Source organism: Ambystoma mexicanum, chromosome 11 (genome assembly GCF_040938575.1).
Source record: "Ambystoma mexicanum isolate Mex_15411 chromosome 11, UKY_AmexF1_1, whole genome shotgun sequence".
NCBI lineage: Eukaryota > Metazoa > Chordata > Amphibia > Caudata > Ambystomatidae > Ambystoma > Ambystoma mexicanum.
In genome coordinates this window covers 418,378,925-418,403,112 of record NC_090934.1, presented here as the reverse complement: position 1 = coordinate 418,403,112, position 24,188 = coordinate 418,378,925, and positions in this window count along the sequence as shown.

The window sequence follows — 24,188 nt, the reverse complement described above, 5'->3', positions numbered from 1 at the left end:
TCTCCTTCATGTACTTATTAGGCACCCTTTGTCTGCTCCTTATTCTTGCACTTACCACCTGCTGGCAGCACTACCTGTTGTGTTTGATCTTGTGTTAGCACTTTACATTCCTCCCCTGCCCGTTGCACTCTCTCCCTCCCCTTTCCCCTGCACTTGCGCATTCTCAATGTCACTGGGCCTAGTAAGATTGCTGTTATTTGACCTCCCCTGTTCCTCTCCCTTGCCTCGTCGTGCGTTGAAACATTTGTGTATGGGCGCGATATAGTGTGTGTGTGTGTGTGTGTGTGTGAGAGAGAGATTAGGCTTTGGTTTGTGTAACTGGTGATGTTTTTGAGTCTATCTGCACTCATGTGACAATGTATCTTTTATGGGAAATTATTGTTTTGTATGTGTGTCTTTTATTGGTCTCATAAAGTGTGTTCAGGGCAAGACAATGAAAAATAATCACAGATTTAGGGGGTCCTTCAGAGTTGGGTGGTAAAATCAGCAGTATTTAGCCAATGCTGTCGACTTCACCATCCGCCCAATTCAGGGCTTGATTAACACCACCAGCCTTTTAGGCAGCCGGTTTTTCCAAAAATCTGCCTATTTTTACCTCCACCTAAATGATGGTAGTAAAAAATCAAATTTGGCCTCAGTTTGTACATTTTTTTTTTACTGTACAGTACAGAAGTGCAAGTGCTTCCCTTCAATACAGTGCACATTCTCCCCACCTCATCCATGTAATGCATATACGGGTCAGAAACAACCCTTTTGTGCAAAGAAAGTCCAGTAGTGTTATGAGCCACAAGATGTGCATCTGCTTCGACCATCACAGCAAAACATACTGAAAAGAATATTTAAAATAAACACCTTTTTTATTACGACCAGCGGAGGTGGTATTTCCTGAATACCTTTATAGGTATTCCGGAAATACCACCTGCACTGTTGGTAAACTTCACATTTTCAGAAATGCCACCTTTCTCTGGTGGTATTTCATTAAGTAATCTGCCCAATTCTGACTGACCCCATTAGTTTGTATTCTACTAATAATTAATACCTGAATGTTACTTCTTTCTGTGTCTGTTTTCAACTAGACCTGAAATTGAGTACCACAAGCAATACAACAGCCATTTCTATAAACACCACATAATATCCATGGGTGTTATTCAGGGTACTATGATTACATTCTTATTATAATGAATTCACCAGTGATCAAGCAATTCACTTGAACATAGGCGAAGCATGCATACTGAAGGAAACTGAGGACAAACTCTAATAAGATATGGACCCTTAATTCCTTGGGAAGTAGGAGTTGTAATAAGCTGCTGAGGCCAATGGTGTATGGGCCCCAGTCGTGCCAACATTACCATCCTGGGTCATCCAGAATCACTGTGACAAATCAACTTCCGGGGCAACAGTGGTTCCGAGATGAATATCGGTTTCTAAACATCAGTCAGCCCCACACCTCTAATATACCAGAAGGGATTCAAACAGATTGGAAATACAAGCAAATTATAAACCGCCTTGTCCAATTTAGGAAACGTGGACGGAACGGCAGGCTTATCTCCGAAAGGTCGTGGATCGTTGGTTAGTTGCAACACTGCGAAAATACAATTATTACCTTATGATAAAAGGGACTGTCCAGTCAAGGTTGTATAAAAAATATCTACTTTATTATTATCACAACAGACAACTCTAGCAACACTAAGAAATACAACCCACCCTGGAATGGAATGCAGTGGACAGACAGTTTCAAACAAGGAAAAGGGATGCACTCTGGATACTGACAGGAGGTTGGCGGTATGGTTAATAACCACGACATTTTAAGGTTACTTGGCTTTAGCACAAAGGGAGCAATTGGTCACAAAATGTCTCTAAAAGCCTTCGGAGAAGGACCTGGGTGACAGAACCACACTGTACCTTGTGCTTGTTGGTGTTCTTGGTGCTCGACAGGGTTCAGTCAGTTTCAGGGCGCTTTGCAACTTCTGTGACAGAGCTCAAGATCGGAATTAGCTGCGAGTATCAGGTGGCAAACAGTTCAGCAAATAAAGCTGGACTGATGCCTGCAGGCTGGCCTACACAGTAGCTTGGGTCAGGAATCATTGTCTCAGTGCTGGATGGCAGTTCTGAAGCACTGTTCGAGGCATCTGAAAAGTCTTAAAGCAACTGCGGCGTAACAACGGTCAGCATTGCAGTCGGTTGCAGTTCGAGGGACTCAACTGGCTCAAAAATGTCCTTTAAGGCAGATATCAGTAGATGCTTGTAAATGCACTTCTCTTAGCTTCTTCACTGGGCTTGTGTCGTCCTTTAAGGTGGACAGCTAAAAGCTGAAGAGTGTGTTGCATGCACCTCCCTTGTCCTTGGTTTCGGGTTCAGAGACCTTCTGGCACTTCCCATCTAGGAAGCTTGCCGCAGAGGCTAGCAGGGGATGCTGTGTGCTGGCTGGGTCCTGGACCTGGAGCTACTGGAGGGTCCTCTGGAATTCGGAAATTCCCTCTGTTTATTTATTTATTTATTTTTGCATTTATAGCAGCACACAAAGCCCTGAGGCATCTAGGCGCTGTTCCCTGGGAGATGTTAAGGGGAGCGATCTTGCTTCCCTCTTTGGAAGTCCTGGACTGCGTTCATTGGCAGAAGATGTAAAGGATACTGTACCTTCAGTCAGGGTCCAATAATGAGTTCTTCTTGCTACTCCTTGCAAAGTCTGCCAAAAGGGGGTCTCATCCCTCTTTTAAAGCCATATGGGCCACAGGGATTGGTGAAGGCTACGCCTACCTTAATGAACCAATCCTGGGTCCCCACCAACAATCTTATGTCTGTGTGAGGTCATAACCAGAGTGTTTTGCAAAATAAATGGTATTGAAAACATGTAACACTACGTCCCACCCATCTTCCTGTCTATTGTGGATCAGCGGGTCTCTCTGGTTAATGGAGTGCTCTGTGGTCCCTGATTAAAGCGTCTGGTATCCCTTAAAGCTGCTGCAAGACCAGACTCTCTGGCTCCGGCAATCCACATTCTCGTATCTTATGAATTGGGCCCCCCTGTGGGGTGAACTTATGTAAACACGCAGCTGCAGACATGACAGTTCACTATCAATTGATACTGAGGATGGGAGCTGGCTCCAGGTTGACACAGTTGAATATGAAAGGTTGTTGGGGTTTCCTGTCTCCTTTGTTAACCATTGCAGCCAAGCCCCAAGTGGGCCTGTTGGAATTACTCTCTGATGATTAGTATGCAAATCACTGCCACCAGTTGCAGGGACCAACTAAAGGCAAAGGGTGGATCCATGGAGTCTTTGTTAGTTAATTAGGCTGGCCATGGCAGGGGGAAGGTTTGGCCCTCCACCTTATGGAAATGCATTGTGTACTCCTCCTGTCATATCCCAATTAAATATAACAGGGGACTGCGCCTGTAACCTGTGCCTACCCACAGTACACAGTCCTATTCTTATGTCGTGCAGTGAACATAGGAAAATGTGTGTGGATTAGCCCCACACATTTTCCGGAGGTTGATATACCATTATTCAATTTCATTTTTAAAAATGTAAAAAGTCCAGGCTAGCGCACGCCCATCGTGCGGATGGTCGAAATTCCTCACAACCACAGAATCTATCATTTAAATGTGGGCATTGGCGCCCGGATGTATGAACATGCACATGCAGCCTAGGATCTTCTCTCTCTGACTCACTGGGGAGGCCCACATGTGGGGGCCACCCAGGCATATCTGCAACATTGCTGAAAGTAATAGGTGTTCCTCGCCCCATCTACACAGAAGCCGAGCAGAGGCCTTTCAGCACTTAGTTCCTTTAAGGCAGGCTGTATTCTGAAGGATTTTATCTTATTCAATTATTGGTTTATATTTACAGCTCTGGACCAGAAAGCAACAGCCCAGCCAATTTATGGGTCAATTGCCCTATTGGCCCTGTTCCCAGCCCTCTCCTGCTGCCGGCTACCCGGCCGGTGACAGCCATACTCCTGCATTAAGGAATCCTTACTTTGGCCAGTCCCTTAACTTGAGCTGCAGGCCATTACCAGCAGTGTCAACCCTCAACCATGAGGTATATAGCCCTCATCAAAATGTCCGCTCAAGATTTATTCAAGTACCCAATTGGATCATTGTAATTGTTTCTCTCTCTCTCCAGTTGGGCCCCAAAGTGAAGTACGCCTCATCCATGGAGCGAAATCACAGAGATGAGTGAACCTTCTCCAGGAAGACTCTTATCTCTAAGCCATCTTCTTATCTTTCTGGGTAAATTAAAATTCTGAAACGAATTCTAAAAGGAGGAGAAAAATGCACAGCAATTTATTATTATAATGACATGTCATACAGGCATTTCAAAGTAAATACATGGAGGTGATGCTGCGATGCATAAATAATTCACTTTTGCATTCCCTTTCTAGACTGTGTCTCGTGAAATTCTGATTTTCTCTATGTTTTGTCACTTCTGATGACAGGCAGATAGATATTTTGCTAACCTCTCAGCTATTTCAATTAAATTCTGAAGTATGAAACGCACTTGCATCCCCAATGATTCTAGGGGGGTGTTGTTTTTCTTCACAAAAGTGGGCCGTTAAGTTTCCTGAATGCCTGAGTATGCGTGGCAGATACGGGGGAAATGTTTGTCCCCTTCTTCAGGGCCCCGCTGCTGGCAGATCCCTTTCTCTATATGTTTCTGCTTTGGCCTGTATAATGATGGGAGGCATGTACAGCGTCCCAGCCAGGCATAAAGGTTCAGGTTGAGGAAAACCTATTAGTGAGCCGCCTCTTGGGAGTAGAGTGATGAGTGTGCCGCAGACGGCGTATACATTATCTTAGTTGAGTCCGATACTTAGATACCCACTTATAGTAACAGAGAAAGGGCAACAAATGTATTAATGTTGCGGTTGCAGAGTTTATAGACATTTTATTTATTGGGTATTTATAATGTGCTTATACAGCAAGTGGTGTTTAAAGGCGCAACAAGACAAGGGGGGAGACAGGGATGAAGAAAACAAACATACGGTCCTACTAGGCCATGCCATGTGTCATTCGGATCGTGTAAGTGCAGAACAAGAAGTGTATAGGGGAGGAGGGGAAGTGCCGAACAGAGCGGAATGCACTAATGCTAAGGAGGGAAAGGGCCCATGGGTTAGGCAAGTGCTAGGGGGAGGCCAGGTGGAGAGGCGTCAGTGGGCTGCAGGGAGTTCAGGGTAAAAGAAGGTCCACGACCAAAGTGTGTGGAGCGGGCTGGATGGGCTCCAGGGGTGCAGGCCCAGCCAGACTAGTGCAGTGGAGGAGAGCCCAGTAGAGCAAGTGCAAGTAAAGGGGAAGAGGATCAGGGGAGACCAAGTGCAGGGGTAGACTGGTTTTGGGTGGCCGGGAACCCTGTATGAATCTGAAGGAACCAGGCAGCCAGTCAGAAGAGGCAGAGGGGGACATTAGCAAGGGAGGGGGAGACGGAAGGAGGGTCTTGAGAAGCTTCCAGAAATTAAGGAGGTCCGGCTCAAGTTTGAGAGGGACAGGGAGGCCATTCCAGAGGGAGGCACCTGCGGAATAGAGAGATCTACTTTCTACTCTTTGCTTGGAAAAGCATCTAATCTGCAGAGAGTTGAAGCTAGGAGAGAAAGTTGGATGTAGCGGGGTCCCAGGCCCCAGAAAGCCTTGTGGTTGATGCAGAAGGTCTTGAACTTGATCCTCGCAGTAAACGGGAGCCAGTGGAGAGATTTTAGGGCAGGAGAGATGCATTCCCTGGGCTTGAGGCCAAGGATAAGTCTAGTAGTCCTATTATGGATTAGTTGAAGGGGGTGAAGGGAGGATTTGGGGAGATTGAGGAAGTGGCTGTTACAGTAGTCCAGCCTAGAGAGGACCAGAGCTCTGGAGACATTGAGTTTCTGGGAGAAGCTGAGGAAAGGGAAAATGCTTCTGAGGAGGTGCTGTTGGAAGTGGGCCTACATGGCAAGATCCATGATGTGTGGAGAGAAGGAGAGAGAGGAGTGGGATATGACACCAAGTTTCTTTGCCTCACAGGAGGGTAAGGGGGACTCATGGAGGGCAGCCAGAGAGTAGGAAGGAGGGAGCTGGGGTTCCAATAAGAAGGACCTCAGTCTTACTGGTATTAAGGCAGAGATCATTAGCAGCACACAATGCCTTTGAACTGGATAACCCAGCCCTTTAATATGAGTAGCAATTACCCTGGAGATGGACGGGGATGCAGATTTTTATTCATATATCAATAATCAAAATAACTCAGATAGTGTCATGATTCCTGCCCCTCATGTCCCTAGCCCTCCAAGATGTCAGGCTGGAGCCAGGCCACGATCACCTACATGGCCCTCAAGGGCCTCTCCATCCCTCCAAAGACCCACTTGGAGTCAGACTTGGTGCTTGTGGCACCAGACCCACTCACTCCCATAGGATAACATCGGGGATTGGACTTGTAGTGCATTGATGGGGACAAGATGGATGCCCCCACATATTTCGGTTCCCAGAACTACATGTGCAGTCTAGTCTTTTGGGTGTGGTTCAGCCCAGAGACACCTGGGATACCCAGAGACTATTTAAGCCACGCCCAGGCTGAGAAACATGCTTTACGTTTTCTGCACCTGCAGCGTGACACTCACCGTGTTTCGGATCGGTCTCCAGTAGGCCTGCATCTTTCTTCTGCGCTCAGCTCCTGCAAGAACAAGAACACCGTTAGGAACAGCCTTACCTTGCAGCACTTCTGCCCATCATTCATCGCTCCTTCTGTTCTGCGGACATCTTCGGCGGTGTCATTCCCATTCCGGCACGCCGCTTCCTAAGGAAAAGGGAAAAGAACAAAAAAAGGCATTAGTAAGCATTCAGCAAATCTTCGCTTATTTTTAAAGACTGTACAAGCTTCAAACGCTTACCTGAATCCCAGCTGCTCTGGGGGAACTCTGTCTCCAGAACTTCTCATCCATCTGCAAGAGGGAAAAGACACTCCAGGTTAGCGTGGAAACATCTAGAGGCACCGCATACCGCGCTTACTCTCCGCATTTCATCTTTATAACCGGCATCCACGCTGAAAACGTCGCAGCACCTAAAAGACACAGAAAAAGAACTCAGTTCAATACAAATACGAAAGGGTCGCATCGCGCATCGCGCTCTCACTCACCTTCAGCGCTACTCATCTCAGCTGCACGTTGCCATCCCCGGACGCCGGCCATCATCTAAGGAAGGAAAGGAAACAAAGTTAGAGAACTGTTCAAAAGACTCATTATACTTACCTGTCAGACTCTTGCAGGTGAAGTAACTAGGCAGCAACAAGCCCGCATCAATCAACGCGCCCCTGCGCTGAAAGCAGGACGGAGAGCACACTTTCCAAGGAAACAAGGTGAGCTGTGGATCAAAGGAAAGGGTTGGACCCTGGGGGAGAAGGGGTTCAAGCACACAAAGACAATAGGGAGTTAAACTCTACCAATCCTGTGTTTCAGGCCCAGTCTCCAGTCGAGTAGACTCCAGGGAAGGGTTCGAGGTCGTAAGAGGTCAGAAAAGGCTGACTGAGGTCCCCACGGATGCTAGCTGAGCGTAACAGATAGTTAGTAAAAGGAAAACTGGTTTAATATCAATTATCTAAAACTGGGAGTACAAAGAACATCAACGAATTCGCTTGATCCTCTTACTCAATGCATTGTAGAAAAAACAGATTTTATACACAAAACTCGTCATCAATGATGTTAACCTACTTGTTTACTAACGTGATCCTACGTGGTAAACTACAAAAACCTATGAGTATGGGTGATTGACTCTGAGTGAACATCTAAGTATACAATCCATATTAATCTAAAAAAGTGTGAATATGTGATTGGTTACTTAACATCAGGTGGGGCAACTAAGGCCCTAAAAATGACCACTATGAATGTCACTAAATGTACGACGTCCCATTGGTTTACACAACTATAGGACCCCTAATTACATGGTCCTCTGCAAGTGGTTGCCACTGTAATCTCTGTAAATACTTTTCCACCTACGTCTAGCAGCATGCAGGCTGGCCATTCAGGTGCTAGTGAGCTCGCTTTAACCATTGCTTCCCACCAATTAGCATATCAATCCATCATCACCTCAGTGGTCTACTGTCAATTAGGCTTTGAACCTCGGCCTTAAGAGTATTCTTAGCTCTTAGAAATTCAGGGAGTGAAAGCACGCTCTGCCCTAGTGCATAGGTGTGACCATCTAGTTCGTCCAACTTCATCCTTCCACGTGACTGGAGACCATGGAATCGAGCTTCTAGTGCTTTTTAACTCTGATGTCTTCTTTGTTTTGTTCATGCCTTCCGAACAGGCATTCTGGTCTGTCACAAGATTTATAGCCAATGTCAGTTTACTCCAGTTTGATAAGACCTTGGCTTCTTTGGCTCATCCAGCCTTGTCTGTTGAGATTCATTTTGTAATTCAATTTGTTTTTTAACTGCCACACTCTGGAAATTAGGCTTTCTATGCCTTCTTGCTAAAGTTCAGCACTGCCATAATGCGTAGTGGAAACATCCATTCTTTACTTTCCATAAGCATATATATATATATACATTGGTGCTTGCTGCAATCTATTCACTATAAAACTAGCCTGAAGGTTACTTTGTCTGCTTGCTTTTCTTTTGCATCTGTACACGTGTAACATAGCTTGATGTCTTCATCTGTTTCTGTTGGCACAGCCTTCTTCACCTTGATCCCAAGATGTCACTTATCCTTGATACTTTCTTGATGCCTTATAGAATATCTGCATCCTCTGGGTTCTGTATCTCTTCTTGGTACATCAGTGCAGCTCTGTGTGACGTTTACTTAGTGATGGTTGGTGATGTCACCATTCTTCCTTACCATTTATTTGCTCTGCTTCTTCAGGAATCTTATTTAAACAACCATCATATTTCCTCGTAGGCAAATATGGTTTCCTCAATGGGAATCTTGCCTCTAGGATTCCTTTTGGCCTTTGTTGTTCCAACTGCTCTGTGTACGTCACATACTCTGGTTTCCAACATACAGGCAATAGGGGTGGAACGGTGGGGGTACTTGGCTCCTCCTCTACACCTTTATAGCAGTCAAACAGTCAGGAATGAGAGAGGAAAAAGAGGGGGCAGTGGAGGGAAGCTTGAAGGAAAACTGCATGTCGTCTGCATAACACTGGAAGTGAGGAGAGAAGGCAGAAATCAAATGGGCTAGAGAGGCAAGGTAGATGTTGAAAAGCCACAGTGAAAGGATAGAGCCCTGAGGGAGGCTGCAGGTGGAAAGTGTGACAGAGGAGAAAAAAGGGCCCATTTGAACCTGGGATGGTCGGTCAGAGAGGAAGGGGGTTAACCAGTCCAGTGCCAGTCAGTGATGCCAAGGGTATCACAGAGCCGGTTTAAAAGGGTGGCATGATTGACCATATCAAAGGCAGAGGAAAGGTGAAGAAGGATGAGAACTGAGGGAGAGTTGGAATCAAGATTTGAGAGCAAGTATTTGCAGGTGTTCAGGAGCACAATTTCCATTCCTCTGGCTGCTCTGAAGCCAGACTGGTGGTCGTGGAGACAACAAACAGATTCATTGTGGTGGATCAGCTGGGAGATGACCAGCTTCTCCAAGAGTATGCCCAGGAAGGGGGTAATGGAGGGTGGTAGTTAGCCGGGCAGGAGGGGTTGTCAGAAGGTTTTTTGAGGAGAGGGTGCAGAAGGGAGTGCATGAGGAGCGGCGGGAAGGAGCCAGTGGCAAAGGAGTGAATGCAGAAATCAGTTAAGGCTGAAGCAAGGGAAGCAATATTGTCCTTGATATTTCTGGAGGAGCAAGTGACCACCTGTTTGGAAGAGACCTCCGTAGAGAGGACTTGTCTGGAGACCTCATCCGGTGATATGTGCAAGAAAGTGGAGAGTAGGAGGGCAGGGGAAGGGGAGCCAAGGGAGGCCTGAGGGCGAGTGAGGGAGAAGGGAGGGGTGTAGAGGAGAGTGAGTACAGGACATCCTGGGTTTTGGTTAAGGAATGAGAGGCCAGTGCAGTGCAGAGGCTCAGGGATGACAGAGGAGAAGTTAAGACTACAGTTGTATTGGCGAGTTCCTTGCAGATTTTGAACAGTTCGGCTGAGTTGTTAGTGGCCCCAGAGATGTGGCTTGGATATAGAACTTCTTCTTAGAGTGGCTGGAGAGTCTGTATTGTATTTGGAGCAGGCGACAAGCCAGTCTGTCAGTGGATGTGCTCAATGCCTGCCACTTCCGCTCAGAAGCTCTGCAAATGCGTATCAGGGTAGCTAGGTTGGAATCATACCAGGTGTTGTGCTTGGAGGCAGGCTTCATGCGGATCCTGATGACAGGGGTAAGGATGTCCAGAGTGTTGGAGATGGAGAAGTGAAGTTTAGCAGGGGCTGTGTTAGTGAGAGAGTCAGTGGCTGGAGTGGGAGGGGGAATTAACGTGGCGGCATAAGCAGCAACTGACACATGCTTCGTTTGCCAAATCACAGAGTGTTAGGCAGAAACCTGTGCAGTTCCCTTAGGGACCACTGCAAAAGGCTTAGGACTACAGGTGTTGGCAGTAAACCCAATTGGTAGCAGTCTGTATCACCCAGATTTACCTGGTAGCTGTGGCTGAGCAGCCAGACTTCTCTCAAGAAGAGTTAGAAGTATATAGAGTATACAAGATAGGTACCAAAATACAGTAGCGCAAGCAAACACTGACCAGAGCTTTGGTAACAAAGTATATAATTATTTATTTAAAGACACACTTAGAAACACTCCAGCACTATTATTGTAAGCCAGTTCAAAAACCCAGTCACTATTAATATATATACAGGCTCCCTCTTAGAGAGAACAGAGCACCAATGCGCCCAAGATCACATAGTTTAAGAGACTTGAAAAGTCTTGCAGGGAGTTCAGAAAAGAATTAGTTCAGCTCAGAAAAGTTCAGTTAGCCAGCCTAGGGCCAACCCAAGTGGTAAATTGAGGATTTAAGAGACACCCCACACAGACCGTTGCGAGGGAGGCCAGGCGGTCACAGTACCTTGAAAGTGGAGAGAATCCTCCAGCGGGGGCAGTTGTTCCTGGCAGCGGGTGCAAGACATGGCGTCGTCCAGAGGAAGAGATGGTCTCGACGTGGAGGAAAGCTGAAGGCCGTTGCACTGCCAGGGAAGAAACCAGCCGCGGAGTTCGCCGGTTAAAAGGTACTACCCTTTTATTTGCGGTAGTGGTAAAACGTGGTATCCCGGTTGCCGGGGTGCTTGCAACAGGCAAGGCGGCCACAAGATTATCCGGGAAGGCGAAAAGGTGGGCAAACTGGTTATCCCCACCAGTCAAAGGAAGCAGACTCTTCGGGATGAAGATCTCCTCTGTCGTTGGAAGAAGTGGTGAGGCGGTTCAGCAGGGCTCCACCAGTGGTGTCATTGTTGCAGGTCGGCTCAGCTTCTCCCTCTTCAGATTCTTTGGTCCTGTGGCGACTTCTCAAGTTCCAGTCCACAAAGCTCTGCTTTTATGCAGAAAACCCCCCATTCATCAGTCCTAGCTGTCACTCAAACATGCTAAGTGGTGGCCAATCACACAAGAGTGTGACTTGAGTTGCCGAGGCAACTCAGTCCAGGGTGCCTAAACCCCCCTCCCACACATCCTGTAGACCCAGACAGAGTGGCACCACCTTTGGAGGCTTCTGTGGAGAAGCCCGCCAAAAAGTGGAACAAAGGGCTTGACTTGGGTTGGAGTTACAGAGGCGAACACAAACGCCATTTTAAAACCGAGCCCTGGCGAAAAGACCCAACCGGGGAATAAATATTAAATAAATAACCCGGCGGTATCTTTAACATTGCACCAAAAAGTGGTGCATTTAAAATGAATGGGAAAATCCCATAGTAAATATTCTTAAGGAATATTTCGCGTGGTAACCACTGCCACCAGCCAGAAACTCAACGAGGGGGGACTGCAGAGGAGTGTTTAACGGCAGAGCGAGAGTTGAGGGCATCTAAGTGGAGCTGGTTGCCACCTTTGAAGTCTTCTGAGGAGGGGTACAGGAATTTGGTACACCCGTCAGTGGTGGCAAAGGGGGAGTTGCAGGAGAAGGGAGGAAGTTGATGAGAGATGGAAGACACCTATCAAGAGGGAGGCAGTTGGGTTGAGAGCCCTGGATCATCATTGTGCAATTTTGCTAGACATTAATGATATCGCTAGAGGATGAGAAATATGCCAAGAGAACTTCCCATCCGGTACCACCATTAATGGAAGAAGAAAAGAAAGGAGAGAGCGCTGAGACCATATGGAGAGTCCAAAGGTCCGGAGAGGGAATGACAAAGAGGATGTCAGTGACAGCCTGCCTGGAAGAAGCGTTGACATAGGTGTCAGCGATGGGCAGACCTGGATTGGAGACCAGGAGATCTTTCTTGAACTTTTTCCTTCCAGACCTAGAAAGAGAGATAGCATAGGTGCTAGAGTAGCAATTAGAGAAGATTGGGGAGATGGAAGCACCATGGAGGGAAAGAGCAGAGAGATGGAAAGGGGGGAGAGAGAGATAGAGAGAGAGCGAGAGAGAGAGAGAGAGAGAGAGAGAGAGAGAAAGAGAGGGGGGAGGGAGAAACTGCACAATGCACAATGGGCACACCAGGCGGCCTATCAGCAAGCCAGCGAAAAAAGCCTGAGCTTCAAACTCAACAGCAAAGCAGACCAACAGATTATTTTTCTAGATAGAGGGGAAAAAGCCCAAATCTAAAAAAAAAACAACAACAAAAGCAGAACCCACAGATTCTCTTCTCAGGAGGCCAGGGAAAGGCCATCGCTCTTGGATCCCGACCATGGGGGGTGGAGAAGCGAGGGAGGATCACCTGGGTGGAGGGTCCTTGGGAGTTGGCTACCCTTAGGAGAGACATGGTATCCCTCTTATCATGTTAAGACTCAACCAAAGCCCTCCCCAACCTTTATGGGGTATTGTACAACTGCTCCCTTCATTTCGCCATATATAACACTTAACAGTACTGGGACAAAGAAGAGGCAACTAAGAATAATGAACACTACACCTTTTTACCACTTTGGCACTGAGACAAGTAAGATGCATACTTGGAGCTGTGAGGGTCAGGCGTGTCTCTTTAACTCTGGTCATATAAGTCTCATTAAAGATTCACACATGCAGCCTGTCAAGGGGATACAGGTTTATAATGGGAGACGAGTGGAGCAGAGTAAGGAGCAACAGGGGGGTCTGTGTGGGAGAGACTAGCAGAGGACCTTGCTTCTGAGAATGCAGCCTGTGGGACCGGACGAGGAGCCAGGATGCTGGCAAACTACCCAGCAGACTACACAGCCCATGTCCATGGGGCTGTGTAAGTGCTGCCAGTCTGGGAGCCTCCATGACCAACTTACAGCAGCAGGAGCTGCAAACAAGCACCAAGAAGAAAGGATGCCATCTGTGTCCAGAAAGCAGAATTCCGGGTGCCAGAGTGCGGAAGGTGAGTGGAATGAGAGAGGGTGAGTTTCCCGGCTCCCGCAGTAAAGGAAAAGGAAAGGAGACCACAGGAGGGAGACGTCACAAGCCGGTGAGTGTCAGGGAGGACGCTACACCACCAGAGCATTCCTACAGCTATATATATTGAATACAGATAAAATGGAACTTTAGAAAGCTCTCCGAAACAGGTTTTATTGAATACTGAATTAATGGAACTTTAAAATTAAGCAAATCCAATGCTATTTGAATACTGAACAGAACTTTAAAATTCACTGAAATCAAAACATATTGAATACCGAACTGAATAGAATATTGCAATTAAGCGGCATGAATGCTGGTCGAATAGAGAATGGAATGCGACTCTGAAATTAAGCATTTTAAAGGTCCAATGGAATGAAAACCTCTATGGGCCAAACAGATAAGGTGGATAGCTCAAATGCCCAAGGGAAGACAAATTACAGAAAAAGGCACAAGTGTGACAGAGAATCATAAGAAAGTGGGTGTGAGCAAAACACCCTTAAACTGAACTTTTGTGAATGAATGAAGAGTGACAAGGCCAAAGACTGGAAAAGGTGTGTGACAAGTGCTGGCAGAGCCAAGAGGCTGACAAGGAAAAGCCAGAAGATTGTAAATCTACACATCAAAAGCCAAGAGGCTGAGAGTTCGGGGTCCTGGTTGGGCGACCTGTGATGGGTGGACCGTTTGGTCTGACAACTGTGCCTAGACCGGTGACCTAAATGCTGAAAAGCCAAAGACATTGTGATGAGGAAACTAAAGTCTTGGGGAAGGGAACCTTGAGACTTAAGAACGGAGCCTCAAGACCTCTTGTTTTATGTGAACTATGCCACTTGGAACTTGGGGAAGAGAACCCTGAGGATTCGTTTTGATCCATATCACCTTGAACTGAAGAAAGGTAATCTTGAGACATTTTCGTGGAACTTTCTTGTGTTTGGGTAAGGGGAGCTGAAAGAAAGCTGTGAGCTGGGAAAAGCTCAGAACTTTGAGTTGAACAATATTATTTTTGCTTTTGACATCCCTACACATTGGTTCACTGTTTATTTTGCTTTTGACATCCCTACACATTGATTAGCTTTAGTTGTGAGGACAAGTACAGGTTTTGGACACAGACAGACCTTTAAGTTGAACTCTTTGACTCAGACCTTCCTTTGTTTCCTTCAGGTAGGGAAATCCCACCTTAGCATAGGGAAAGTTAGGCCTTCTACAATCCTGACAATTGATTTAATACAATATATATTTTTTTTAAATTTTAAGTCTGTTGTCTGTGTCTTGCTTCATGATGCCTTCACACTAGATAGAGGTGAAAAAAGACTGAATCTCAAAAACACACAGCAATGCAAAAGAAACAACAGCAATACCATAGAATCGGGATTCCTGGTTAGAGGCATAATCGGGATTCCTGGTTAGAATCGGGATTCCTGGTTAGAGGCATAACTACCAGAAATGGCTAATTAAGACAAAGGCCTAAATACCCGATCTGGATGACATGCATTGTGGGTGAGGTGCAGCAGACTACAAGCTTTTACTAATAGGAGTAATAAGAAAACGTTAAGGCCTAGCACACGTTGAACAGATGAGAATGCAGGCCTTGGTGTGGAGCTGTGGTTCTGTTAGTTCAGTTCCAAGAACAAATCCCTATTCCCGGTCAACAGGAGAGAATCCGAGGTCCAGAAGCACCCATGGTTTGCAGATAAGCACAAATTGTATCCAGCTGCAGTGCTTGGACGTAATGGGAATGTAATGTTAGTTGGTAAAAGAGCAGGAAGGTATGCGCCCTTTGAAGGACGAATTCATAAGAATATGGTACAAGGCTTTGTGATGCCAACAATCCATTCAAAGATTTAGAACACTAGTGCCTTCATTCTGGTGCGGACACCCCATATAAAGTACACCTAGACACACAACTTAAGCTAACAAATCCTCGGAATTCAGACTCGAGCAGTGCCCTGGTCATGTCAACCCTTGGCATCTGGGTTTAGGAGAAGATAAGGGGGGAGTTGTGTCAGGAACATCTTGTGATTCAGGACAGGAGGAGCCAAGATGATGCCAATACATTTAGTACAAGTTTGGGGTGCAGATTGTGTGCACCATGGCATCTGGGTGAATAAGGAAACCTATTGTCTAATCAAAAGCAGGGTTGGCCTCGCCAAGGTACATTGATTCCATATGGAACAGGAGGGTGCACTTCACAAGATGGTTCCAAATTGCATGCAGGTTTTCTGTGGCCTTCTATTTTGCTTTATTCCTCAGGATTTGTCTAGGCAGAACTACAGTAATGGCTTTCTAGGACCCATTTTATGCTCTTGAAAGATGTGCCATCTTCTATCTGGTTTGCCAGCACGGCAGATGGTGGTGTACTGTGTTCCCAACATGGCTCCATACAACCAATAACAGGAAACCTTTGGCTGGATTGCTGCCTCAGCCCTGTATGAGCTGGTCATTGATGGCATTTGGGCCACCCTCCTTAATCTGCCAACTGAAGTGAGTTTTTGAACTTTGGGGCTTTATTTAGAATGGGGTAAAAATGGGAACACGTAATCACTATGCATTTTACCACACTGGGTCAAATGTGGCACAAATGTACAATAAGGCCACCCCTGCACTTTTTATTGCATGTCATCTAAATTTAAATTGGACCCTGAGTAACTGATGGAATCTATTCTGTTCTGCACCTCTGATTTACATGAAGTGTCTGTTTTCAGAGATAGAGGCTGCAGGGTTGTCGTGGCAATCTCTCGCATACTGTGTAGCTCTTAATTCATTAAGTACTCTGCACTTTTATACCAAAGCATGAGACTGAGCGATGATGATATGAAAAGGTCAGCATTACCAGTAATAATACTAATCATAAAAATATGTGGTATTTTGAAGCACTCTTCTGCCATTTTTGTTGGCCTCACTACATGTGGCTCTGTGAGAGAAGAGGGGTGTGATTGTTAGCGATAAAGTGGGAGATGCAGATGCCAGACCTGTGGTGTTGATGGGTGCAGGTCAGAAATACCCTGCATCTGCGGGATAGGCATTTGTGAGTATGTTCTCAGAAAGGGAGATTGCAAGGATTGTGATAGGGTAGTGATGCTCGTTGATGTGAGGGAGTGTGATCAAATTGAAGAGAGCAGCATTAGGTATAGCTCTGAATTGTTCCTGTGGTATTGGCGAGGCCTGTGCTGGCTGCCACAGGTGGACATTGATTGACTGAAGGATATTTATTAAGCGCAACATTCGCCCAAAGGCATCTTGGCACTACTAGTAGAGCAAGGAGCAAAGGAATCAAGAGAGAGTTAGAAGAGATTTCAAGGCTTTAAGGAAAACTAGGTGGTCAACTGTAGATCTTAAGGAGCATGGAAGAGCGTTCCACAGGTCAGCAGCCACCACCGAAAAAGAACGCCATCCAATGTGGCAGTATTTCACTGTCAGAACAGGGAGAAGACAGTTATCAGCAGAGTACAGGGCCCGGCCCCTGAACATAAAGTCTGAATTTAGCCTGAAAATGTTCTGCTCCTTACCAATAAAAAGCACGATGGAGCAGGCACAAAGCTTTGAAATTAATGCCCATGGCTACAGGGAGCCAATGCAGCCTCCAAAGAACGGGGGAAATATGTGAGCAGTGAGGGGTGTAGGCGGCAAGTCGAGTAGCAGAATTCTTAATAACCTGAAGACGCTGTATCACATACACAGGCTGAGCAAGAAAAAGAGAATTATAGTAATCAATAGATGAAGAGACAATGGAAGAAACCACCATGGCGTGAGGATGTGCTGGAATAAAAGGGAGGAGTCAACAAAGAAGCTTAAGTTGGAAGTAACCCTGCTGACAGATAGCACTGACCTGGAGTTCCATGGAAAGAGATGACGACAGTATAACCCCCAGGTCTTTTACTGTAGAAACTAGAGAACGCAAAGGGCCTCAAGAGAAAGGCCAGAAATAAGAGGTCCAGAAGGAGGAAACTGAAGGGGGCCTTACCACCAGAACCTTGGCCTTGTCTCTGTTCAACTTGAGCCAGTTTTTCTGCATCCACTCCCCCATGGCCTCAAGACAAGCACGGAACCTGGCTGCTGACTCAGAGATGGACAGGTCAAGACGAACCAGGATCTGTGTGTCATCTGCGTACTAATAACAGAGGAAGCCGTGAGAGGAGATAAGCTTGGTCAGAGGTTGAATGTAGACATTAAACAAGACCAGGGAGATGACAGACCCTTGAGGGACACCAGAAGTCTCGTCAGTCGCCTTTGAGAGAAAAGGAGGCAGAGAAATACTTTGGCAGTGACCAGAAAGAAAAGAAGAAAACCACACCAGGACGGTGGCTGGATGGTCAGCCCCGGCCAGGCATTCCAGCAGAATCCCGTGATCGATGGTGTTAAAGGCAACAGACAGATCAAGCAGAAGCAGATTGCTGTTTCTGCCTCTGTCATGGGCCAGTGCCAGTTTGTCCATAACGGAGACCAGAACACTCTCAGTACCACTCCCAGGACGAAAACCAGATTGGGAAGAATGGAAAAATAGACTATCATCAAGTAAAGTGATCAATGGACAGAGATTCCAAAAGCCTTATAGAGAAGGGAAGAAATAGGCCGAAAATGTGCTGGAATCAGGGGGACCAGGCAGGGCTTCTTAAGCAGCGGGATGACTTGCACATGCTTGAGAGAGGCCGAAATCACTTCTGTAGAAAGGGAAGTGTTAACTGCTTTGGTCAGAATATCAATAAGACAGGGCGAAATTGCTCTAATTATAAAAAGAGGGATAGGAACCTGAGCAGAAGAAGATTTTAACTTAGAAACAGCCACTGAATCATCAGAGATAGAAAATTAAGGAAAGGTAGACCAAGGAGCATTAGTGGAGTATTCTATAGGAGGCACAGGGGAAAAGGATACATCTAAAGGGACATGGACAACATTGAACCTGATGGTATTAATTTGTCTACAAGGAAATGGAACAAAGAGTCACCGAGATCCTGAGAGGAGGGTACAGGACAACTGCCAGAGGCGGTGAAGAGCTAGGCATAGTAAGATTGTTTAGCACTGATAATGGCACGATGGTAGCGAAGAACAATTTGGGACCGTGCAATTTTGGCAGAAGAAGTATAGGAAAGTCGCCATTTACGTGCAAACTGTCTGCGCTGCAGACAAACAGATCCAAATTCAACAGTTAACCATGGTCGCGATAGCCAGGAGCCAGCAGATCCGCTACCACAGTCAAGGTAACAGACAAGGTTTCAAAGTCAACAGAGGAGAGCCCTGGATGGTAAGCGCAGCTAAGTGTAGCAATTTCATCCGGGGGGACAGAGCTCCAGCCCCAGTGGAACTTAGTCTAGGCCAAATCGGCCGACTTAGGTGACCTAAGGTCCCAACAAAACCCAACCATGAGATGATCAGTCCAAGTCACAGGGAAAGCAGAGTAGGCAGTAACCTCTGAGTCTGAAGAAAAAATTAGGTCTAAAGTTTTGCCTAAACAGGGGGTGGATCCACTGACTTGATGAACAAAGGAGACTTCCCTCATAGAGGAGAGAAAACATTGCACTCTGAGGTCATTGATATCATTGACCATAAGGTTAACGTCTCCTAGGATAATGAGATGAGCATGTCTAAGTTAAATGTCAGCCACAAAATCCAAACAGACATCACAGAATGAGGCATCATAGCCAGGGGGACGGTAGATAGCCAGCAGATGAATACAGAAAGCCGGAGGAAAAGAGAGGCGCACCAACATGTCCTCCATGTTAATCTGATGGCTAAGTTCAGATGCCACATACTGAGAACTAAAAATGACCTCAATATCACCACAAATCCTAGGGGAGGGACGATCAAAACGCAAGATTTTAAAATCAGGGGGGAGCAATTGGACCAAAGAAGGGCCGGATGTTTCACCCAGCCATGTTTCTGTAATGCAAGTAATATCCGGGCTAAGCTCTCACAACAAATCATTACAATAAGCTGCATGTGCAGGTAGAGAACCAACGTTCAGAAGTAGTCATTTCCGCAAGGCAGGAGGGGCAGGCATATGGTTGCTGACGCTGCTCTGCACCATGCAGCCGTTAGGCAGCAATGTAGCAGCAATGTTGCAGCAATGTAGCAGACAGTGCTAGCGACAGTGCTAGTGCAAGCAGCTGACAGCAGGTATAGGTAATATTGCTATTGGCCACAGAGCTAGTCCAAGGAAAAATACCCCCCATGCTGGCCATTGCACACAGAGAGAGAAAGAGAGAGAGAAAGAGACAAAGAGAGAGAGAGAGAGAGAGAGAGAGAGAGAGAGAGAGAGAGAGAGAGAGAGAGAAGTAGAAAAGGAGAAAAGGAGAAAAGGAGAAAAGACTCGGTCTACAGTTCGGGGTTCTGACAGTGATCACCTAGTGGTACTAGTTGAAGAGGCAGATTTGTTGCTGTTTTCTGGAGTGCTGGTGGTCTTTCTCTGCATGGAGGTGTTTAGGTCAAGAGTTGCATAGTAGAGTTGCTAGGAGGGAGTAAGTGGTGACTGTGTATTTTCCATTTCAATCTTGGCACCATTACTATTGTGTTGTTTTTGTATCACACAATTCTTGATGGTATGTAGTTCAATAATGTCATTCTGTCGGATTCCAGCACCCTGCCATAGAGGGAGCAGTGGATGATGCATAGGGCTTTGAAGAGGATTCTCGCTTTGATTGGGAGCCAGTGGAGTGTGTGGCGAGCTGGGCGGTGTGTCTGTGTATTTTCAGTCTAAGGAGTAGCCTGACTGGTGCATTTTGAACTGTTTGTAGTCAGTTGAGTAAATATTCCAGTAGTCTAAGGTAAAGGCTGTTGGCATAAGCAAGTCGTGCTAGTACTTGTAAGATAACTGTCTTGGTCCAATGAGTCAGAAGAAACAGCCACTTGTGATTGCTTTGGCATGTGCTTCTAGAATAAAGTCGCTGTCTATTGTGACTTCCAGATTTCTCACAATGAGTGTAGGAAATGGGTGAGTCCTCATTACGTCTGGCCGGGGAATTGGTGCAGTGTTTGATAGTGTTTTACCACTGATCAGCAGTTCTGTTTTGGAAGGTTTGAGTTTAAGTCTGTTAGTTGCGATCCAGGACTCCACTGATCCGAGACAAGCTTTGAGGCCCCTTGCATTTGTTTCTGGATCAATGGTGAGTTTGTAAACAATTTTCTTGCTGTCTGCATAGTTGAAGCATGTGAGGACTGAGTTGATGATACGTTCCAGGAGGGGGAGTTTAAGTATATGTTTAAGAGAAGAGGTGAGTGGTTGAAGCCTCAGGCTACTCCACATGTCAGGTTGCCAGGGAGCGATCTGAAATCGGCCATGATTGTTGTTTCTGTTCTCCAGGTCAGGCAAAACACGATATATTGTAGGGCTATTCTCTTTATCCCAATGTCCTCTAGTCCTTTTGGTAGGATCTTGTGGCTGATGGTGTCGAATGCTGCAGAGATGTCCAATAGGGTGAGGGCACTAGCCTAGACATTGTCTTTGTTGCTCTTTAACATGTTCCACATTGAGCAAAATGTGGATTCGGTTCCCCTCATTGGTCTGAGTCCATGGTGGGATTCATGGAGGAGGTTTTTCATCTCACGCATGCCCATTTTTGATGGTGGATACATGTTATGAGGATTTGGCAGATGAAAGGTGCATTGAAAGTTGTTGCCTGGTTCTGCTGTGTTTTTTTTAAGTAGTTGTTTAATAAAGGCGGTTTTGAAGGCAAGTAGGAAAGTCCCTCCCTTGCTCCATGGAGTAATTGAAAAGACATAAGAAAGTGGGTGTCAGACTTGGGTGTTCGGTTATTGTTTTGTGGATGGTGGGAGGGCACCTGTCGTTCTTTGCATCTGCCAGCTTGCGGGAATTGATTGTTGGAAGCAGTTCTTGAATGGACAGCGTGGGAAGGTAGTTATTGACAGCATGGAGACAGCTGTGGGTATTTCTTTCCTAGGTGGGTAGAGTAGCATTGGTGCTTCCTGTCAAGGTTGCCTTGGATTTGGTAAATGTAGGTGCTGAAGTTTGACACTACGGAGTCACAGAGTTGTTGAGTGGGTGTAGGAGTTGTGTTGCAAGCTGTGAGGTTCTTGTATTCATGGACGTTTTTAAAGAATTCCTTCTCATTGTGTTGTGGAGAGCCAAAATGCTGTTGGTAACAAAGTATGCCAGCTGTTTCCTGAGGATGTAGCACATTTGAATAAAAAAGGGGGACATAGGATAACGGTGTAATGGACCGCTCAAAAAAATGGAAGTTGTCTGACCTGGTCATGGATCAAGCTTTGTCAAATAATCCCAGGTCAGAACTGCATGACATGTGCTAATGTAACCAGTGCAATTGTTGTCTGTAATTGATTAAAATAACATCGTTATATTTAATCATTGCAGTGGGGATGTAGTTATTTGCCTTTCTCACTGGTTAGGTTTCTTTTACTATTTCCCCCTTTTCAAAGTGGTTCCCTTTTCTTACCCTACTTGGTTTGGTAAACCAATGGTGAGTATAACCCAAGGCTAGCTCGCTAACCACCTCAATAAAACTCTCAACCCATGGAGGGGAATTTTCAACATTTTCAGAGAAATGGCAAATCCTAATTCCTTAAAAGAAATAGCTTAACCATCTCCCAACAACACTGCAAGGATGGCCGGGATGACATAGCGCTCAATCTGGATCCATTACCCTTCGCGCTCGCCCCCAGGCGCGGGAAAAAAGCCAACAAAGTCAAAGCCTCCAATAGGCCAGCGCACACTGTGGCGTCTGAAATTATGAGCCTACTCAATGCATCCCACAGATACGGAGAGTCCCAAATTGCATGTTGTAATGAGTAGATATGCCCCAAAGTGGCAAGCCCACCCTGTTGGAAACGGCCCACTGCCCAAGTTAAGGGCCTGAGCTAAGTGGGTGCTTATGGTACCTGTAGCCCGCGGCTCGGCTTTGAAAACATGAAAATGGATTTGCCTCATAAGCAGCGCTGCACGGTGCAGGGTCACGGGATAAAGGTATGTTTCTTTTTAGTTGTTGTTGAAGAAACACCATTATTTATTTTTATTTATTTATTTGGCATTTACATAGATGAGGTAAAAAAAAACAGAAAAGACAGTGTGAGCACAGATGGGAAGGTATTGTGCTCTATGGGTCGTGCGTGAAGAACTAGGTTTTCCGTTTTTTGCGGAAGGACCAGAAAGAGTGGTCAGATGTAAGGGACAAGGGGACAAGGGGAGGCCATTCCTCTGTTTGGCAGCCACAACTGGGAAGCTGTGCCACCCAGCCTTTGCTCGTTTGAATTTAGGAGTGGTCAGGAGGTGCCAGGTAGTGGCCCGGGTGTTTCTGTTAGCACCCGTTTAGGAAACGACACTGGTGCTAAGTGGTGAAGGGCCAGCAGGGAAGGGAAGGCGGCACTGGCTGCCCAGACAGCTCGGAACACCGCCTTGTACCGTACATTACAGCCCGCGGTCCGAGCCGCCTGATTGTCCAGCACCCCAACCCAGGGTGCTAATGAATAATGCCCCTACCTGGAGAACCCAACAGGCGAGCCTAAGAGTCGAGTCAACTGCAGAGATGTTACAACAACTCCCCAAATAAGCGTCAACATGACAAAACAGAGACGCATCCCCTTGGGAGAGGTAAATAAAATATTTCAAATGGACTGCTCCATCCCATCAATGAGTGGACAGACTACATTTCTCGTTGGGTTTTGGTACAGTGTTCACCATTCTCCTGGCGTCTGCTGTCTCTTCTGGGTGGGGAGAGCCTCCAGGGATGGGTGGCGGCGTTGTACAGTTATGTACAAGATGGAGGTTTGTTGTCTAGCAGGGGAAGATGGAGTGGGCACCATGGCAGTGTTAGGGCATGAGAAGCCCCACGAGTGGCTTCATTCCTCTGCCACCAGTATCTCCCGACAGTGGTCCACAAAAGGTGCAGGTGCCGCTGAGCTGGCAGGTGGGGGCAGACGCGTCCCGGCGCATCTCCGAGGGCAGTTTCAGATGATGGGCTGGCTGAGATCATGGGGTTGTTCGGTCCTAGATGCCTCCCTGGCACAGCGAGCACGGGCGAGTCGAGGCAGGGTGTAGTAATTGGGTTCATTATATGTGTATTGATTTTGTTAAATGGTGTGTTTTTTGATGTTTTGTGAAGTACCCTGACATCTGATATGGCCCTGCTGAATAGAGGCATCTGAAACTACAAGTAATTTACAAAATACACAGTGCATTTCACAATGCACGCTGACCCCCGACTCCCCTGGAAATGCTCAGAGGGGATAGAAGTCTGAGAAATGTAATTGTCGCAAATTGTTTTTATCACACATAGTTGCCCCACTCCAGCCAATCACAGCGCCCTTTTTCCACACAGGCCACAGTCGCTCTAAAATCTATAGATACCAATAGAGATGGATAATGACTGGGGCGGAGCAGGGCTATTTTTGATCGGTTGTGTTTTATTTGTTCAGTGGTCTGCACCAGCACACTGAATACCTCCGTGTAAACATGCACACTTCATTCTTTATATGTAGATATTAGAAGTAAATCTTTGGTTATTTACAGCTTCCCCCTGAGATTGCATGCAGCCTGTTCCGATGCGTTATAAAGGGGATAACGTTCATCTGCTATGGGCTATAAGGTTATTGCCGATCAGCGAGGAGTTCTGTGATGAAATAGAACAATGCAATTGAAGGCCGTGGTCGTTTCTAAGATCAGGTAACTCCAAGGTGACTTGCAACATCTTCTCTGGTCAGATAGCACAGCGAGTAGAGCGCTCGCTTTGACACCTGTGCCGAGCCTGCTGGCGCATGCTTGAATCCCGGCGGGGCCAAACTCAGCCTTTCATCCTTCCCAGCTCGATTAATGAGCACCACACCCCGTGGGTAATAATAAGCAGCGCTCAGAT